The following is a 15695-nucleotide window of genomic DNA, read 5'->3' on the forward strand; positions in this document are numbered from 1 at the left end:
TGTTTATAAAATAACAGATGTTTATTTACAGCCATCATTTTACGACCTTCCTCGTTCGACGCAGACTTCATAGACAGCCATCTTTGTCTATCTCATCAAGACAATGTATTTGTTGTCCTTTATTATCAACGAATATTTCGATCGACGTTGCCAGCTTGTGCAATTGACACAAAACGCTTCAAATTTTAAATACCCATTTTTATTTTTCATTTTTAAGTATGATCATAATGAGAAAACTGAAGGACGTGGGTGATATCTTGTATTCGAAAAAGATTCATCAAATAAATGAAAAACTATATTCCGAAATTCATTTCATCCGATAAAACTGTTGGTGATATATAACTAAAAATAACCCTTTTTTTAGTTTTTCAACAGCCTGTATCTTTTAAACCGAACCGATCCGGTAAAAATGGTAAAGGAAAAAAGTGTTTCTTTTGATCTCAAGAATCTACTGATGAAATATTTGTACGAGTCAAAGACTCGCCCTGTATAATATCGAGGATACTCTCCATTGCAAGTGAACCCCTTTCTCCAACGGTACATTTCAGGATTAGATTGCATCTCAGAGTGTTTCAAAATGAGATTGTTTTTCCAAACTTCCGCCAGCGACCTCAATGAAAAGCGTAACGCTTCAATTTTCCGCAGCACTCATCCACCTACGTCACTGGCTCCATGCCAATTTTCCCATTGAGACCCGTCTGCACCCCAGAAAAAGCGGGGGTGTTAAGAGCTTTCCATCACCACGTGCTACTCAATGACGTTTGGTACGGAGATGCGCACGCGCCCGCATCGAGCGTAACAATTTAACTCCGCATTTCTCGTTAGACTAGTGCGTGAAAAGTTCCTCGACGCGGTTATGTGAATCTGTGAAACGCTAAACACGGCAAAAACGTAAGTTTTCCACGTCAATTCATCGACGGAGTTTCCCAACTACAATCCACAAATACTATATCAAACGCTTCGTCTCACGTACTGATGATGTCAGAGCGTTTATCTCGATCGTTGTGAAAAAAAGGAAAATTTCAATTTGTTTGACTTGGTCACCGCAAAATTTGGGAAACACGTTAATGGAGATAATGATTGGAACAATAGTTGGCTCTGTAATTGCTCAATAATTTTTCCTCTAGGTGTTGTAGCGTCAATCTACTTCCTGTTTGACAGATTGGTGAATCCCTGCTGTTAATATATATTTCATTATAAGCTAATAACATCACAACCTACATGGTGATAAAGTATTTGCTAGTGAGTGCTCTGGTGAAGTTATAAGTTGAATTTGACCGTTTAGAGTTAAAAGACAAGAAGGTTGTAGTCACCTGTTGCAGGGAAATGTACAACAGGTTCTCGAAAACGAAAAATCAAAGTTTCTTTTGTGTGAGTCAAAGAGAATAAGTATCAATATCCTTCGAAAATGAAGAATCATATCTGCTATGCCTTTGGTATTGAAAAATTCGATTTTTGTCACATGTGTATAGTACTCAAGGACCCTAGATTCTCTTCACAAATGCGATAAATTGGATTCTGTTACACTCGACTCGTTTTCCTAGAATAAGAAATAAATGGATCACCCATCCAGATATTGTATTAAACACTGCTTCGAGTGCTTCGTATCAGCCAGTGTTTTATCCTTTATTGTTGTTGTTCAATTCATTTCGTACAAGAGTTACCAGATTCAAACATAACCTATGTAACTACAGAATATCAAGTATGAGAAGTGGCATTTAACTGTCATAACTAATGAAGATGTTTATCATCTTCATGGATGTTTTTTCGATAATGTCATGGAGTTTTCAAGGAGTGAATTGAACATTATCATATTATCAGTACCAACATTCTATCCAGTCATTTTAAAGTAATCCTGAAGTGAACTGCACTTAGTTCTCTATGTAGAATGTTAGCTGAAGAAATCCCATTCCATCTATTAGGCGCAATGACATGTAATTTGGCGACCCTGTACGTTTATGAAAAATGTCGTCTACCATATCCATTCTTGCAAATTTTTCGCAAACTCGATATGCAAACCACGTATCAATTAATTCGATATCGATTATATTCATTAAAAATATGATATCAAAGTAGGTAGTCCTTGACACTAAATCATGTCCCATTTGTAAAGAATGTATAACAACCCAGAACGACCACGCCCGTTACTGTACAAAGCTTCCAAATGGGATTATATAGATTTACACTCCTCAAAGCAACAGTTGATTTATTGAGTCGAATAACAAGATATAATAATTCGATTTATTAAATTGCATTCATGAGACTAATCGTTTTATAATGTTGAAAGTGTGAGCAAAATTTCGGTTTTTTTCTGTGCAGCAGCTACGCGTTCATTCATTTTGGATTATTTCACCGTCATCTATAGAAGTATATACAGGGTGTCCCAAATTCGATGCTCAGTGAGGGGAACTCTGAAACTAGGAGAGCTAGAGAAAAACACACATGAATTTTTCGTCTTGTTTTTGCTTGTTACTCAGGAACGAAGAAAGTGTGTAGAAAAGGAACAATCTATTTTGCTCTCCTCTCCTAGTTTCCGAGATCCTCTCTTTGTACTCCCCCTACTAAATTTCACGTCACGAAGTTCAAGAGCATTAACAGAATAGATGGATTTTTCAACAAACCAAAGTTTATGTATTCCACCACCACATCAGCATCGTTAGACAAAAAGGTATCAGAATATTTTTCCTTATTCTGCTTAAAAGGCTCTTCAAACGATTTCAGATGCAAGATTTGTGAAAGCTTTTCAACGCCCTTTTCTGAAACTGCGGGAATTCGAGTAAATGAGTATACAATGTGAAACCTGTAAAGTGCTGATAACAATTTCCTGCCTGGGGGATATTTCCCTGTGCTAGGGGGATGCAGCATGAAATCACTGAAAAAAAATCGATGAAAAACGAAGTATTATGGGCATACAATGATTATAAATATCTTACTGCTATTTAATCAGTAAAAATAAGATGTGAGCAAAATATCATAGTATGAATATTTTCCGAAACACAGGAAATATGAATTCTTGACGTTTACAGCCATGCTCTATCAATATACCTATTATTGATATATCCATAATCTTCTATGTGAACTAATAACAACCAACGTTGATACGGGGACAGTATTTCCTGAAAAGATTTCTCAATCTCTAACTTCAGAGAAGCTTTCAGTTGTCTAACTTTTCCTCTCAGAGTGAAATTTTCCCTATGCATTTCTATCAGGGAAACTACATCTAGAGAATTTCAAGAAGAGTGAAATAGGTACAATTTCCCGTTTTGATTCTATTTCTACATCCGGTGAAATAGGTGGTAAGGTTCACCCAAGTTATCGCACTTTTCAAAATCATAGAAAAATGAGTGCTAGTAAAGGAATCTTTGAATTGCAGTATTGAACAATTTTCTCTATAGAGTATGATAAAAAGCGAGTTTAGAATTAGGGGAGGAGGTGTAGCTTTTAAAATATCAAATAATAGTGAGATAAAAAACATAATAAACAAGATATGACTCTTGATGTGTTCAAGGATGATGATCTTTTTTGTATAATAGTCCTTTTTCGGTCAGTTTCAATAGTGGAATGCTTGGAAACTTGAAGACTTTCAAATTCGAGCAAATCCAACAACCAGAATGTCTCAGTATTCATTTAATGATAATCATGAGCGAATGAACCTATATAGATCGTGTAGATTATGATATTACAGGACATCTCAACATAATTGATTCATTATAAACTATGAATTATATGCCTCAGTGAATCAACTTTCTAATTTATCGACTATCGGTTGAATTTCAATAGGAAAGCGAAAGGTGTGCAGTATCTGACATTTATTAGAACAGATTCGGTAAAAGTTCAAAGGGAAGTTACGAAGGAAAAGAAGAAAGTAATGATTGCATGACTATTGGAGGTCAAGTTATAAGGGATTCATTGAAAAGAAACCCCTTGGGAAGCCTCATAGTTTATCGTTTATCCCTCTCCAACATCCCCACAGCTGAATCTATTTTCCTGGAAGAATTGTTTCATGTAATGAAATTTGGTATTTAGGTTATTTACCAAATTGTGTTCATGTGGAAGAGAACGTCTTCTCGTTAAGAAATGATGAGATTTCATATGCATCGCATTGACATCTTCAATGTATTCTAATCTGAACTGCCAAAGTAGACCAGCGATGGATATATCTCTTCCATTCATGGAAGGATTACCCCTTCTGACTCTTGGACTTGTAAGTTCCTCATCAATTCCGGATTTTGAAGAAAAAACTGTTTTCACAAGGATATACTCAAAACGACTTTCTTCTTGGAAAGCGTAGCTTCGTCTCTGACATTATGAGCTCTTTCCCCAAACTGAATAGTCTGTTCTCTGAAGATTTATAGGAACTTTATTCCCAAGATTGTTTCGAGGCAATATTCCTACTAGTTTCGTCCTAAATATCCTACAGAAAGTTCAGCAAACTACTGTTTTGATGAAATTTGGATGTTTTGCATTCAAGTAATTTGCATTTATCTGCAAGGATATCGAAAAATAAAGATCGTGAGAGAGCAGTTGAAAAAAATGATGATTTCATTCTCCAATCATTTTCAATGGGTACAATAGGTTTTTTCCAAGTGGTGGCTTTAAAAACCTACGTAAGATCTGGTTGGAATGAAGTATATAGAACCAAATACAAACCTTTCAAACAATATTAACAATAATGAAACAGATAAGACCTTACCAGGGAGGCAATAAATACAATTAATTCAGATGCATACCAAAGAATATCAACAAGTGCCAATTTGTCATCGTCAGGACAACGAAAGAGAGAAAGTTCCTTGGAAGAAGAGCAGATGCAGAGGTCAAATGAGACCGAAACCATGGTCAGCATCTGCTCTTCTTCGGTGGAACGTTCTCCATTTAGTTGTCCTGGCGATGGCAAATTGGTTCGTTCAGATCGTAGCACTCGTTGATATCCATTCAACATCTCAATTATATGCATTCTGAATTCAATTCATGGGTGGTTTGCAGATGCATAATGCCTCCTTCGACGAAATTACTGGAAAAATTGGTATCGATAGAGAGTTGAAAATCAGATATTCGTTCTTAGATTTCACCGTTCGGAAGATCTGTTACATCATTTATGAAACATTCACCCGGCTGTTCGTTAGTGAAGAAGGAGTTTTTTCCACCGAATGCAATTCTGATCAAATTGGAAGCACAGGAATAAAGTTAACGACCTGATCTGATTCGACGTTATAGAAAACGATCTAACTGAGTGCTCAGAGTTAAATTTCAGTTGTCCTATAGCGTGAACCCGAAGATTTCAATGATATGATGTATAAGATTTTCATTCCTGCTGATGAATTTTCCTGTGAAACAAATCAAGAGAAAAATCTGTTGTGAATTAACACATGTATAATAATAACGTCATATTTTCGAAACGGTGACCTATTTTTATCTGAAAAAAAGGTTCGAATATGCTCAATGACTCAGACTATTGATTAGGATATATACATTCTTCAGAATTCGGATATAAATTTTGAAAAAAATAAAATATACTTGTCCCAAGTCAACCACCGATTTGGGAGGCTTGGGACACAAGTTAAAATCTATTGATTTCTCAACTCTCAAATGAAATAAGTGACTTGGGACGGTGTATAGTTTTGAAAAATTAGAATTTGTGATTATATAGTTGAATTTCGGTAAGGAAATTAAATGATAAACCCATATTACAGCAAAAGTAAATATATTGCAACTCAAATGTAGAAAAACTAAACAAAACGAGGGAACTTTGATTTCTTTCATTCTTCGGTGACTTCTTCGTAGAAATAACGTAAATAATAATATCCTGCGAAAAATTGGCATATTTCCTGCTGCCAATGCGCCGCTTGTATCTATTCGGCATTGTCCCAAGTCACCCTATGAAATAACAAAATAAATGAATGAGATCCGTGTTGCCGTTCGATTTGTGAACAACCTTGTTTCGTGACATATCTAACATCCCAATATCCCACGTATCGAGAAAAAAAATTACACATGCACAAAGTGAAACACATGTACAGGACACTAGAAAGTATAAGGGCCATAAAAAACGCGCTTTTACTCTCCTGAATTCGTTAATTTTTCCTGTCAATTCAAACGCTCTGGTCACGGCAAACTCAACAGGAATTAATTGTTAAACTAACCGAAAAGACGCTACTCAATTTTATAAGATTGTCCCTTCACTCATAAATGGTAAGAAACAAAGAAATCTGCAAGGGGGGTAATTGTCCCAAGTTACAGGACTGTCCCAAGTCAACTGAATCTACCGGTACTTAGTGGTCTTTCTATAGGCTGCTGAGAATACTGAGCAAGATATATTTCATATGAAATATGAAAAAGAGTTTTATTTTCTTTCACGCGAAGATCTCAACAGAACAGCCAAATTAGGATATTCTGCGTTAAAAGAACTCATTGAATTCGAGAAAAACTTTTTATGAATTTTCCCATAACATCCCCCAGATGACTCACTCGTTTTCACGTTAATCCTCGAGTGCAATTCCACTTATTTCGTCTGTTCCATGAATCAAGAACGTGATATTGCAATTCGGCATAATAACGTCATTGAAGTTTGAGGATTTAACTGTAAATGTTAAACAAAGTGAAGGTATTTCTGACCTGATTATAATGGATCGATCAAAATAAAAATATTTGTTCTTGTCTAGGTCAGCTCGAAATGATTCTCGCAGCTTTGAATCGGGAGATTTCCATTCTTTTATGAGTGAAACACCTACAAGAGAAAAGAAAGGAGGGAGAATAATGGTGTGTTTATTATTGAACGCGATTTGTTGAATTGGCCGAATGTATTGGAATCGTGAACACCTGTTTGTGAGAAAATTTTTATTGAATACCTATCCCAATAGGTTTTTCCTGACTTTTCTTGCACTGAAGGTAATTCAAACAATGCTTGAATATGTTGGTACTTTTTCTGCAGAAGTGCCTTTCAACTTTCAATCCAAAAAGATTTCATATCCAAAAAGATATGAAAGAATTCCAATAAGTCCAGAATATCGGCCTCAAAAATTCTTGACGACGCGACGACGTTATAATCAACCGATATATCTTTTAGTTTTGCTTCGTAAAAAAGTCTGGGATAAGCTCACCTATAGTGTGGTTCAACTAAACCTTTAAAACATACGATACGATTTTTCGCCAGATCGTGGTTTCAACATAAACATGATAAAAGTCTGGAGCGATAATATTCTTCGTGAATTCACGAGGAAACGACGAAGAAAACAATATTCCGTCGAAGTGGATTCTCTCTATGAAGCAATGACGTCAAACCGTCTACTCTTCACGCTTTCCTCATTGCTTTCGACATTTTTCTTAAACGCAGACGTTGGAGTCACTGTTAAATCAATCGCTTGAACCATGGCTTCGACAGGCAGTATCGCACAGAAGAAAATAGCATTTAATTTTTCGTTCGCTTGAAAAAATTACCCTTAACTTATGGAATTTTGTTTTCACTGTGTATAGTTGGGGAGCCGACGATGCTAAATCGGGATTTACTGGAGCTTCGTGGAGACCTAGTGGATTTTGAAGATAAGATGGAAAAAAGAAAAAAGATTCCATGATGTATGCACTTTCAGCGGTTTGGAAAGCGCCTGCCGGTTCTCAAAGTTGTAAAAAAAATCGTCAGGTGTACCTACATACTCGCGCGTGTCAGATGTTCATACAGATGGTTAATCTCGGTCTTGCAGACATGTTGACCCATTAATCTGACAATAATCAGGGGGAATTTCTTAATCTGACAGTTTGAAGATGATAACAAGGCATTTTTAAAGATATTTCCCTTCCTGTACCTCTGATCATTTCTTTATTCAATATGAAAGTTGTAGATAATAAAATTCTATACAACTTTTGTCTGAAGCAATTTTTCATACCCCTAACCGTTTTCGAGCTAGATGGTGATAAAGGCAAGGAGCTTAGCCACACATGCGAAAGGCCAAGGTCAATGTAGAAACTGTACTGTGTAAGGTACATTTATCGCCAAATATCTCAGAAACGTTCAAACGTAGAAAAAAATGCTTCGGACAAAATTTGTAGAAAATGTTATGCTTTACAACTTTTGTAATGAATGCGAAAACAATTTGAAGCCCAGGAGAGGAGATAATTCAAAACAACTGATTTTTGTGACCTTTATGGCCAATTTTTATTGTTTTGGTTTGCTGAAACTGTCAGATTATATTTTTGTTTCATATAATTTTTGAAGATGAAACGTTAAATGGGTTATATTCGAATCTGGTAACTCGTGAACGAATTGAAATAAATGAACAACTATAATAAATGGTTACGTTCTGGAAATGAATAGCAGAGCTAATATGAATTCGTTTTCACTATCCAGAATGGATATAGACTAATTATGAATAAGACAATCTATTCATTTTCAATAATGGGGGTTGAAACTTCGGTATTAGGTATTTTTCTGAACTTCAGAAAGGATGTTCGCCTTGGCAACCTTGAAGAATTCTCCTAAATTTTATAATAACTTTCAACATCGTCCCATCTTGAATATGACGAAAGCTTCCACATCTCATCAACGTGCGAACATAAAATTTTCTCGTTTTTTCACTGGCTTGCATAGAAATAGCAGTCGTATACACCGCTTCGAAGCTCTTTACTTGATGAAACATTTCTGTTTTTCAGTGAGTGAAGAGTGAAGCACAGTAGTCTCGCAGCCAAATATTTCGGTAACAAACAGCTTTCGCGAAATCTCGACAGGACCGGTACTTCAGTGCAAATTGCAGGACTTGTTTTGTCAATTACGTAAAATTGTTTCTGCCGATGAAAGTTGTCTTGTACTCGAATATGAATTGAGGGAGTTTCGGTAGTTAACGGTTTGTTAAGGTTCTTTGTTTCTGCGGAAGCATCCTGATCTGAAATTGCCACTGTGATTTTGTAGCCAAGGAGTCTTTTCACTGCTCAATCCAGAATTACCTAAATGTGCCTTATACAAGGTGATTCATTGGGAAATGTACATACAGTCAGGGTAAACAGAGGGCTCTAAATAGCCTATATTTGATGAACGAAAATTTTTATGAAACCTCTAGATTTTCTTCAGGGTACAAAGTGGAAAAGTTGGATCACGCTGTATAAGTTGCAGCACCTTTGATGGAAGATACATAGATCTTCTAGTTCTTGCTAAATTAAGTCTCATTCAGTTTTTGCTCATGATTAGAGCATTCACACACTGTATATTTCAATACGAAGCAGATACTCTAATGAAAGAAAAGTCTTATCTCCTGCCTGGAATATTTATCGGAACTCAAGTATCACAGAGTGTTCCTGATTAATCTACCAATTGAGGGATACCCGATCAAATCAGTTATCAGTTGAAAGATATGGGATTAATTTTATCACTGTTTTCCGTAAACAAAACAATATCTGAACAGTAAATATGTGGTGAAATATTTCCGATTCGACTACTATGTTGGTTACACCGAGTGTTCAGTTTCCAAGTGACCAAACATTGGGAGGATTTCTATGCGTTGAATGAAGCAAAAAATGTAGTGAAATTTTTTTTACAACTCAGGCCTTCACAGTATAATCGTAATTTGTCTTCTTTACCTTCTGTTTTAATCAGCTGTTTAAATGGCAAAGTGGAAAGCTTTTTGAAATGTTTTTCTTTGGTTTTTGTCTATTTCACGTGATTTTTCATTTTGGAACAAAACATTTCCCGGTAATGTTTGATACTTGACACAGTTTGAGTTATCTTATGAAAAGGTCAACTGAAAAACTAACACCTACTGCAAGGCAGGTAGCGGTTGATGCTTTGAACGATGTAAAAAATAATACTTTATATGAAATTATGGAAATTGTGCCAGAAAAAAGTTTCTAACTAATCCCCCAAAAAAGCAAGTGACTGCTTATAAAATTAGCTCATTAGGATTGCTTTGAATTTTAAGTTTAATTAGCTACCCAATGCGGTCTCATGAATTTTTACGCCGAGGATGAAACAAACCCTATTGGAGTTTATTTCTCAACATCTCTCGAATACCTTCGAAAATTTTCCAGCTAAAAATAATGAGTTGACATTCTGGACGATTTCAATAGGTTATAAGATTTGTTGGCAAAATTAGTGGGAAGTATTCCCTTCTGTATTTCGTCAGTCTCATTTTGTCTTATCAGGTCAAATATTTGGGGAAGAAATAATTAGAGATAAATACAATTTAATCATATATTTCTTGACATCCAATCTATTCAATATTGAAATGGAAATAAAGCAAAAAAATAATGCGAACTTTATTGACAACAAACTTTCATTACTACTTCCAAATGTAGTCTCCAAAATAAATACCACAATATTCCTTGTTATTGATAAAGTTACCTTTCTAATTGATTCATTAAATAACATTTCATTTGCATATGTATTACAATATTCGTGTCTAATTTAAACAACTGAAAATTTAAACCTCTCTATTGCACAATCAGAGAATGCATTCATTGTCTGGTATGCAAGCGAAAAGTAGTTTTTAGATATTGTGATTAGATGTTTCGTACAATATTCTTTATTAACTCGTTCCTTAAGAATTGTCATATATTATTGAAAAGATCTATAAAATCAATATTCAGTTGCATTTCACTAACGAAAACCTTCGGATAAAAATTCCTGAGATGCAATTAAGTATAACCAACCAGTCTGATGCGAACTAAATGAGTTTCTTGCTAAGATGTAAATACATATTATTATTAAAAATAACAGCACGGTAGAGAGGTGTAAAAAATCCTTATCTGCAGATTTCAAGTTTTGGGCTGGGTAACCAACTAACCTTCTGAATAAATTTTAATTATACATATTCATTGCTGTTGACATTTTGGGAAAATATCAGAATTTAAATAATTGCAACTGTCCGAATGTTTGACACTCTGAGATACACTAATATATTTTGGCTGGAGGAGTAGGCTAGAATCTTGTAAAAATTGACCCATTTACCAGCTCAGAAATATGTCATTCTTGTCATTGAAAAAAACTCTTTTTCACTAGGTCTTCGAATTCCATCTTTTTGAAATTCAAAAGATGTGTAAATTTCATGAAAGTATCACAATCTTTTTTATATCTAAGTTTGATTGGTTCATTTTAACACATGTAGTCAAGTGTCAAAACATAACCTTATACCATATATAACATATACCATTTTTTTCGATTCGGTCCTGATATAAGGATATAGCCATTTTAAGTTTTCATAATGAGCTGTGCTACCCCTGGAAAAACAAAACCACCTTCAGAATAACTAGCTAAATCTGTGACACTATACATCTGTGGATCTTTTGAACAGGGTTGTATTCAGCGAAAATACCCAATTTTTCAAATTTCACAGATACTTTTTAATGTTTGAACATCAAATTACTCGAAAACTGCGTACTATACTAAAAAATATGAAGAATACTTTTATTTTATGTCCAAATATTCGTAAGATAGCATCCAACTTAGTTTCAAGAGTTGGGTTGTTTGAATTTTTGTGATTTTTATGGTACGAAATGGTCGTAATGAGAAAAATGGAAGACGTGGGTGATATCTTGTATTCGAAAAAGATTTATCAAATGAACGAGAAACTATTCCGAAATTTATTTCATTCGATGAAGCAGTTTGTGAGAAATAACGTTTTTTATGGTTTTTCAACAGCCTGTATCGTTCAAACCAAGCCGATTCAGAAGAAATGGTAAAGGAAAAAAGTGTTTCTGTTGACCACAAGAATCAACTGTTGAAATATTTCTACCAGATGAATTTTGTTTTAGGATATATGAAATTTTCCCCAGTTTACATGTTGTATAATACATTCTCACATGCTTAAAACGTTAGTTAGCACTGCAAATCAGAAAATTTTCGAATAATAACGAAATGAAAATGGATAAATAGTCGAAATTTTTCATATTTCTAGATGCCCTTCAATTTCGTTCGAATTGGCCAGCAAGTCTCGATACAAATACGTCCCCCCGAATTATGATCAGTGGTTATCCAGGCAGTAATCTTTAATTGGGTATATTCAATTTAACGATCAGCGGGAAATGTCTCATAAAACCTGCATTCGGTGTTTTATGCATCTCGAGTCAATAAAATAAATCCCATTGGTGAGATGAATGTCTGACTAAAAAGGCTAACACCTTCTTCTGGACGATAACGAGATGGCATTATTGACCTGTCATACCTTGAATTCAGCACTCGACGATTTCGAATTCCGCAGCTGACAATTCTAGTGTAAATATATGGTTCATTGCAATGATAACATTACGTATCACTCCATACAGTTTCCACATTGAATGAGTCTATAAACCCATCGATTTCTATCACAGAGATATCGAAGTCGATGTTCTTTTCTGAAATTCTGAATATGTGCTTTAAGAAGCAGCAGCTCTTGTTCCTTGGAACAACTTAGGGCCCACAACCGAATTTTATTTGAAAAGCATACAGTTGAAATTTCTTCACAGAAATGGTGTTCAAAAAACAGTTGAATATAGTGTCCTATTTCCAGCGAAAAAGTTCCTCAAGAAAGGTCTTATCGAAAACAAAAGTTATGGAACATTTTCAGAATCGAGAATATATCAAAATTTGGTTATACGGAGATATATTGCAAAATTCTTAGCCTACTATAGAACCAAACAATATTTCAATGTCAAATAATCAAATTACCCATTATATTCTCCTCTTAATTGGATACATTTATTACAGCGAACCTGGAACGTCTCTTGATCTTTAAAAAAAAATGTTTCTTCTTGCTGTACAAACCAGACCTCCATAGCTTTTATTACCTCCTCGTTGGAAGAAAATTTACGACTTTTTAAACTTTTTTCAGTTGAGGAAACAGATGATAGTCGGATGGAGCCAAATCTGGTGAATAAGGGAGGTGTTCTAGTAATTCAAACCCTAAATCACGAATTTTTTGCATGGCAACATGAGATTTGTGTGCAGGGGCGTTGTTCTGCAAAAACAAAACACCTTTGGATAGCTTTCCACGACTTTTCTCTTTAATTTTCTTTCCGTAGAGTGGTCAGTAATGTCGAATAGTAATCTCCGATACCCTTATCCAAAAAATCAATCATGATTACTCCATGGCAATCCCAAAAAACTGAAGCAAGAACTTTTCCTGCAGATTTTTGGACACGAAACTTCTTAGGTCGTGGAGAACCAAAGTGTCGCCATTCCATCAATTGTTGCTCTGTTTCTGAATCGTAGAAATGTACCCAAGTCTCAACTCATAGTCTCATAGTAACAATTCGGTTTAAGAAGTCTACATCGTTTTCAAATCGAGCACAGATCGAACGCGATGCTTCTAGTCTTGCACGCTTTTAGTCAACAGCAATTTTTCTCATGTCCAAATTAACCTGAACTATATGATGAACGCGTTCGTATGAAATATTCAGTGCTTCAGATATCCATTTTAGCCCAATTCGACGGTCTGATAAAATCATGTCATGAACTGCATCGATATTTTCGGGGACTGACACAGAAACTGGCCTTCTCGTTCGGTCATCATCTTCAATGGAAAATTTAGTTCTTTTGAAGCTTGCAGTCCAATTTTTCTCGGTCGCATACGAAGGACATTGATCACCAAGGGTATTAAGCATATCTTCGTAAATCTGCTCACCGCTTAACCCTTTTAAATACAGGTACTTGATGAATGCTCCATACTCCAATTTTTCGATTCTCACAATTTCGGTGCACATCTTTCTTTTAATTTATTGCGTAACTCTGATTTACTTTTTCTGCCTCAAACTTCACACTGACACTTCTAATTGTTCGTTGCTATGGTAACTCAATATGTTATTTATGCATGGAACTGGTCTAGGCTCACTAAATATCAATACATCCTACTAACCTACACTAATGGACTTCTCATCAAAATCGAGCCCAGGACTTCTTTCAACGAGCTTAAATCAAACAATTTTCGATACCCCCTACAGCAACACTGAAAATTTGACGCAAATGATTATCCACTTCATATTTCGAGCAGTGTATATCGCAAAAAATTATATCTTCAACCTACGTGTTTCGATTAAATGTTTCCTAATTGTATTTTGAAAGTCGTGACAGAAAATCTCACCTAGGGTGGCGCTCTGCACCATCCCATCTTCACCAAGAACTCGAAAAAAAATCATTCTGTTACAAATTACTCCCCGTTTCATTTTGCACATAATCATAAACCGCCTACGGAAAGTCGGGCACCCCTGGTGTTTCTTCGAACTTCATCCGAGATTCTGGGGTTTAAATTAATGTCAGTCGGAAAAGGGATTATATAACAATGAATGAAAATATTCAAGCCATTTGGTGAATCCACGAAGAAAACACTCGAAGCTTACAGCCGGTGAGAAGTAGCTTCAGACTCTAAATTATCAAAAAATTGATTGAAAAAGTACTTTTGTCTTGTTATAAGCAAACACCAAAGCCTTTCCAAGTTGGGCAATTCTTGGATATAGAAATGAAAAGAATGATTGCATGGAAGGAATATCCTTCGAGATTTTTCATTAAGTCTCTGATTGTATCGCACATATTGTCGTAGGTTAATTAATTGCTTATGATTCTGAACACAACTTCAATGGGCAATTAACACCTACAAGTCCAAAAACAAATTACCGATAACTCAAACTTACGAGATCAAACTCAAGAACGGCTTTCTTGATTGCTTCCAGTGAAATATCAGCTATCCTGAAGCCAGTTTATACCAGGTACTGTTATATAACGAGTCCATCGACATTTCAATAAATGCATAACAATTACTTTCGACTGAAAAATTAGGTGCTTTTCGTTGAATTGACCTGAGGAAGTACTTCTGCCTTGCAAAATATTGAGATCGTTTTCTGTCCCATCACAATCCAAGATTTCAGTACCACGTTTACATATACAGAGTGGGCCATTGAGAACGAACCAACGGCTCTGTAGATCGACAGCACAGAATTATATGAAAACGCTCTGACACGTAGATTTTTTAAATTAAAAACTGTATGGCTTGAAACCATTGTTGTAATACAAATAACCCTTCTATTCTGAGTTGATCATATTTAATATTTTCTTTAATCCAGTTGTTTTTGAGATATTTAAATCTAAATATTGTTCAACATTGGTTCTTCAATACGGTTTTGAATTATTGAAGTCGAACAATTTTTATAGAAAGAATAATTCCTCTCAATGGATTGCTAGTTGTGCTACTTCTACTAGTTCTTAAGTAAGGAGTTAAATATTCATTACATTGTTTCTATTAGTTTTTATATTTCATTATTCATTTACAGATTCTGCTACCACAAATGATAGTTTCATCGACAACAGAGAACTAAAATGTAAGTAATCTAACTTTTTATATACTCAAAAGTCTTTTGAACTAGCTGATTTTCATCTATTCATTCTTCTATGTTGGAAAAAGGCCATAAAGAACAGAAGTACCCAACATATTCGTTGATAGTTAGTAAACCCACATTCCAAATTCATAAACGTGTGGAGGCAGATAGGGATTCATTGAAATATTTAGATTTAGATTCATAGTAGTCGAAAAAAATTTCATGATTTAGAATTCGACCACATGATGTTTTATTTGTAACATAATTGTAATCACCATCTTCCAAATTCATTGGGAGTCGTAGTTGATCTGAAGAACTATGAATGTTACACTTGACCACTTGAATTTCATCAATTAATATTTATCTAATGACGACAATGACCTTTCCCTTACTGTTGAGAACATTCCACTATTATGATACATTTATGGAAGAAT

At 35.0% G+C, this 15695-nt stretch overlaps 1 protein-coding gene across 2 annotated transcripts in view; it reads left to right on the forward strand.

The window, feature by feature from the left end:
- The first annotated feature begins 794 nt into the window (after nt 1-794).
- The window catches only part of LOC123316240 (class A basic helix-loop-helix protein 15-like), a 57920-nt gene continuing 43019 nt past the window's right edge, over nt 795-15695 (forward strand). The window contains exons 1-2 of one of the 2 annotated variants that reach the window (XM_044902194.1): nt 795-891; nt 15217-15264. The gene's annotated coding sequence lies outside the window, so the exon portion shown is untranslated. The remainder of the gene's footprint in view (nt 892-15216; nt 15265-15695) is intronic. The other variant, XM_044902196.1, reaches the window with a different exon arrangement.

The sequence above is a fragment of the Coccinella septempunctata genome, chromosome 7 (assembly GCF_907165205.1).
Source record: "Coccinella septempunctata chromosome 7, icCocSept1.1, whole genome shotgun sequence".
In the NCBI taxonomy this organism is placed as follows: domain Eukaryota; kingdom Metazoa; phylum Arthropoda; class Insecta; order Coleoptera; family Coccinellidae; genus Coccinella; species Coccinella septempunctata.